The following is a 6,514-nucleotide window of genomic DNA, read 5'->3' as shown; positions in this document are numbered from 1 at the left end:
CGGACATTAAGAAATTCCCATCTGCCCATAAACGCGGGCACGGCTTTCGAAAGATCAAATCCCTGCAGGGGTGTCCCAACTTAGCCCATCACAAGCTCTCACGGTCAATGAAGGATATTCCTTCTCCCAAGATAATCCGATCAGACTCGGAATCCCGGTTACAAGACATCTCGACAATGGTAAAACTAAACCAGCAAAGCCGCCCGAATGTGCCGACAAATCCCGATAGGAGCTGCACATATCTCGTTCTCAGGGCACACTCAGATGAGCGCTCCGTACAACTAAAACCAAACCTCGAGTTTCCCCGAGGGGACGCTGCAAAGGGCTCTAGTTTGGACCAACACTCAGAGGAGCACTGGCCCGGGGGGGGGGGGGGTTAAAATAAAGATGACCCTCGGGCTCCGAAAACCCAAGGGAAAAGAGGCTAGGTGGAAAATGGTAAAACCAATGTTAGGCATTGCTGGAGGAGTTTTATTCAAGGCGAACTGACAAGGGGTTCCCATTATAACCCAATCGTGTAAGGAACGCAAAATCAAGGAATATAACACCGGTATGACAGAAACTAGGGCGGCAAGAGTGGAACAAAACACCAGGCATAAGGCCGAGCCTTCCACCCTTTACCAAGTATATAGGTGCATTAAGATAGACAAGATATAATAATGATATCCCAACAATAAACATGTTCCAACAAGGAACAAACTCCAATCTTCACCTGCAACTAGCAACGCTATAAGAGGGGCTGAGCAAAGCGGTAACATAACCAAACAACGGTTTGCTAGGACAAGGTGGGTTAAAGGTTTGACATGGCAATATGGGAGGCATGATAAGAAAGTGGTAGGTATCGTAGCATAGGCATAGCAATAGAGTGAGCATCTAGCAAGCAAAGATAGAAGTGATTTCGAGGGTATGGTCATCTTGCCTGCAAAGTTCTCCGAGTTGACGTTAACTTGATCCTCGTAAACATACTCAACGGGCTCCTCGATCACGTACTCGTCTCCCAGCTCTACCCAAGCAAGAACAACAAGCAAAGGGAGACAACAATCAACCACGTGCAATGCACAAACAACATGATGCAAAACATGGCATGATGTGCGGGATGTGATATGCAATGCATATGCATGCTTTGGAAGGGAAAGATTGAACCTGGCCTCAACTTGGAAAACCAAGAGTGCCACTGGAAAGACGAGTTGATTTCAGTCAAAATCGATATAAAGATCACCGGAATCGGATGCACGGTTTGCAAATGGCAAGCAAAACAAATATGGCACCGATCTGCGATTAGCAGCACGAGGCCATCTAAATGCATCAAGAACAACATGCTACAACACTCTAACATAGCAACAAAATACATGGCAGGGATCCACTCAAGATGCTTGACAAAAGATGAACACTGAGCTACAGCTAATTCACTCAATAGCAGGTTCAAACAAGCATGGCAAAAGTGCAAAAGATAACAGGTTACAGACTTAGTGAAATAACAACATGTCAGGAATTTAACATCAGGAAGCAATGTTTAGAGCAAGATAACAACATGCTACAGGAACATATCATGGAAAATCAAGGCATGGCATGAAGCTATTCAAAGCATACAACAAAAGTCCCTTACTGACCATAAGCCAAAAGGGATCAGAAAATACAATGGCAACCATGTGAACATAGCAATTATCGTTAACAGATTCAGACTTAGCAGAAAACTGGAACATAGCAAAACAGATATCAAGTAGGCATGTTTACAAGCTCGATGCACTCACCACAAGGCATTGCATGACAAACTAAGCATACACCTAGCAAGTAGACATGGCATAGAAGCTAGACATGTCAAGAACAACAACATAGCATGCACGGACCAACTACAACAAGCTCGGCAAAAATGCTTAACATGTAAACATTCTGCCAGGAACATTTTATAGCAAAAGTAGAGCTCGATTGACTCAAGCTAGGTTGCTTCATAATTGCAAACAAAGACATGGATGGATAGAGCACAACCATATCTACAAAACATCCTTATTGATCATGCTCAAAAGAGGCACGGATCACTCGGTAGCAACATGAATACATGGCATAAAAATATTATCAGGACAATGACATAGAATATTGCTAAGTCCCTGAAATCAGCAACATTACGAGAGCTACTTTGCATGCTTGTGTTAGTCACCACAGAGATCACAAAAATACATGGCATACACCCCTGTAAAGATGGCATGGCATACTTCAAAACTCATGTAGAGCTCAAGTTCATAGGAGGCACACACCAATCATGGCAAAAATGACAAATGTCCAATTACTGATATGAATCTGAAACTAACAGAAACTAGCACTCTTCCAACAGCATTTAGGGCATCAAGATGAGCTCAAATGAACATGATGCAATGAGATGAAATGAAGTACTCAACGCGACGAACAATTTGATATGCTACACGCCCAAAATGGAGCCACGGTTGTAGAGTTATGATGCGATGAACATATGCAAAAATTACGGAGATTAGGGCAAAAAGTCAACCGATCCGAATCTGGATCTGGATCTGGCCGGCGCGGAAAACGAGGATCATCGGAGTTCAGAGCTCGAGGTCGCCGGAGTACGGGGGAGAGGGCGGAGAGGTCGCCGGAACTTGCGGGGCCGGCCGGAGTGGACAACGCCGGCGACGGGGCGGCAAGGCGCGGTGCGAGGCATCGCCGGAGGAGACGCGGACGCCGAGGCAGCGGGGTGGCGCGCCTTCCAGAGCTCGCCGACGACGAGGACAGCGGTGCGGCGGGCGCTGTGCGGGAGGCGGCGGGCGTGCGGGGCGGCTCGGCTGCGGTCGCGGGCGGCGGACGAGCGCGGCCAGGAGCGGCGAGGCGCGGGTCGGCCGCGGGCCTGGCAGCGGAGGCGGCGGCCAGGGGACATGTGTCACACCCTGGTTGGGTGCGGGCGGCGGCGGCGGTTTTGTCCGGCCGAACTGGACGTGTCCGGTGCGGCGGGAGGAAGGGGAGCTAGGTTTAGGGTAGGTATTGATCTGGAAATTCGGGGGGAGAGGCCTTTTTATAGGTAGGAGGAGCTAGGAGGCTCTAAATTGAGCACGGTTTGCGGCCACGTGATCGTGATCGAACGACCTAGATGATAGAGGAGGTTTAGGTGGGTTTTGGGCCACTTTGGAGAGGTGTTGGGCTGCAACACACACGAGGACTTCTCGGTCCCTCGGTTAACTGTTGGAGTATCAAACGAAGTCCAAATGCCACAAAACTTGACAGGCGGTCTACCAACAGTAAACCAAGGCCGCTTGGCAAGTCTCGGTCCGATCCGAAAACGTTTAGCACCCGCACATGAAAAGAGGTAGAAAGGGACACCGGAGGACATAGGAGCGCCGGAATGCAAATCGGACAATGGGGAAAATGCTCGGATGCATGAGACGAACACGTATGCAAATGCAATGCACATGATGACATGATATGAGATGCATGATAAAGACAAAAGCACACGGAGACAAAAACCCGACAACGAGGAAATATCATAACTTAGTGCCGGAAATGGCAAGAGTTGGAATACAATTATGGCAAGTTACATACGGGGTGTTACAGAACAATATGTCCATTATTTAGTGAACATAAAGGGGCCTCGATCCGAACAACTATGTGGCAACGGAATAACGTCATGGCGGAAGCTCCATATCACAGGGACACCGATGTGGACATGATCTAGACTCGAACAACGCTCCTCTCCAATGATACTTTCCTGAAATCTGGCATGACACGCCAGGTCAGTACATTGAATGTACTTGCAAGCTCACAACAGGCATAATCATAATGACAAACAATATCATGATATTTAACCAATTATTAAAAATGCAACAGTGTATGTCAACATGCTGTGATCATGCTCGAACGTCCCTCGGGACAGCTTACCAACCGTGATCATCTCTGGATCACAAACACACCACCAAAGTGGTCTTTCTCAAGAACAACTCGTGATCCTTACGGCGATCACAACCATGACCATCATTTGGTCCCAAATGCCTCGATGGCCTTTCTGCCATCCATCAACAATGCAAAATTCATAACTTAGTGTGCAATTTTTATTAAACGTTGACTCATGGTGGGACCTACTACGAGGTGTCCGTGACTGTGGACTCGGCTATCGATAGATTACACACTCTGCAGAGGCAGCACACTGTACCCACACCACGGAACCCATGGCCTCGCACTCCCATTCAGGTGGACCAACGACATTCCGACAAAACCCCTCCATTGCCACAACACTCTCCCGGCCACTCCGACCCAAATCCCCAACGGGCTGGTCCTAGGTGGCCCCATGTCTACCAAAGACACCCCGACCACCGTCGTGGTCAAAACACTCCCACTCGGGGACCCGGTACCATAATATCATCAACGAGCACACAAGATTATGTCTACTTACCGGGCCAGGGCAAGCACGACATAACCTTCCCTAGATGGAGGCACCGACCAGAGGCCGTGTCAATGGACCGAATCAAGGCCTTCCCACAAAGGCAAATGTGGTTGCACTGGAAAGAAACTCGCTTCAGCGGCACCATGACCCAGTCAATGTTATATTCAAGTTTAGTTATATTCAGGTTTAACTTTAAACTAAAAATGACCGGTGTCATAGCATGCCATGAAATGCAAAACAACACATGCATCATATAATGATAAAAATGACCGATGTCATCCTTATACACACCAAGCGTAACGTCAACAACTCAAATTACTCTACTTTCTCAAATCACTCACAACTTAACCCAAAATATTTTGCAACAAGTTTTATTAATTTCTTACGCAAGAAAGTAACTCCGCTAAATTTCGCATATGCTTGTCAAAAAGATTTCACTATCAACAACTCTTACTTTCTTTATCACAAAGTTGGGTTCAAACAATCTCTAAGACAAGTAATATGATTAAACAAGTATTTAACAGATTATTTTCTAATAAATTTTTATCAATCTATGAAGGCAAAAACATAGCTTTAAAATAATTGCTAACATGCATAACAAAATTATTTCTATCATTACCTCAAATAAATCTTAACTTGCTTTATCCACTAAAGTACTTTCAACCATTCTGTAAATCAAGCATAAAAACTAACCAATATTTAACAGAATATAAATAACTCCATAATTATTTAAATGCATGGATTAATAATTTCATTCAAGTAAGAAAATCACAAATATTGAAATGGCATCATGAAAATGTTGGTGTGGCTTGCCTTAGTGCAGATGAGGTTCACAAACCTCCTGGTGATCCTCAAGACAAGCTTCACCTTCTGGAAATAATTTTAAACATAAAAAGAAAATATCAAGAACACTTCTGAAAATCACGAAAAATTCGAGACAGCTCAGAAATATCTCATCTTTGGTGAGCTGCTAGATTTCTAATCAAAGAATACAACGCAAAAAGAATCAATTCATTTGGACTTATGGTTGAAGAGTTATAATTGTTTGAAGTGTTCTGTAAATTCAAATGAATTTGAATAAAAGAAATAGACTGGGGGGTGACGTCGAAGGCGTAAAGCCTAGGGGCGCCACCACTCGCACCGCTTCACGCACGTACAGAGTGGCTAACTAGTAGGCCCCGCTAGTCAGGTGGGGGAAGAGGGAGAAGGAAACAGAGGGGGCCGTGGCTTCACCGGAGCTCTTGCTGGTGACAAGGGCTCCTTGGCCCAAACGAGAGGGAGGGATGGCAAGAGTGGGTTGAGGCGCACCTGCCCGTACCCGTAGCGTAGCTAGGGGCAGTCAGACGGCGTCGGAATCGACCTCGCAAGCAGAGGCAGAACATGGAGGTCGTCGGAGTTGAGGAAGACGCCGAGTAGAGGCCACTCCAGGGGCTCCAAGCGGTCGAGACGGCCTCACCGGAGAGAGGCGGAGGCATTGGAGGGCTCGCCCAGGCCTGGGAGGGGCTGGAGCTACTGCGGCGACCAGAGGGGATCGCCGGTGAGCTCGAGCTCGGGGATGGCGGCCCGAGGCCTGCCCGGCCGGGCTCCGGCCTCTTACTCGTCGTGGGGGTGTGTGTGAGTGCTGGATGGTGCTCGAGGAGGCTGGGGAGGGCTCTATATATAGGCGAGCGGCGAGAGTGCTTCGGGCTCCGCCGGTGGACACCTGTCCACGGCGCCCGGCGACGAGCAGCGTCAGTGAGAGGAGGAGAAGGCGACAAAGGTCACGCGGCCAATTTGGGCAGGCAGAGACGAGCACATGATCAAGAGGATAGCGACGAGCATAGTGCGCTCCGCACTGTTGGGCTGGCCGGACCTTGCTCGTGCTCGCTGCGGCGAGCTCCGGCGTCGACGAGCACCAGGGAGGAGTTAAGAATGTTGAGACGATGATGGTGGCACGGTTTGGAATGGTTAGGAAGGCGGGGAAGCGAGCACGCGAGCAACAGAGGCTCGGGCGCGCCGCAGAGCACGTCGGCTGCATGCCAGCACACCTGGACGAACGTGGTCACCGTGTGAACTATGACATCCGGTCGATCTAAGCATAAACTCAATGTCTGGCATGTTGTTTGTGGTAGTTTTGAGTGTTACCACGATTTG

Source organism: Triticum urartu, chromosome 6A (genome assembly GCF_056163025.1).
Source record: "Triticum urartu cultivar PI428250 chromosome 6A, HENAU_Tu73, whole genome shotgun sequence".
Lineage (NCBI taxonomy): Eukaryota > Viridiplantae > Streptophyta > Magnoliopsida > Poales > Poaceae > Triticum > Triticum urartu.
The sequence above is the reverse complement of the archived record's forward strand: the minus strand, read 5'-3'. Positions refer to the sequence as shown.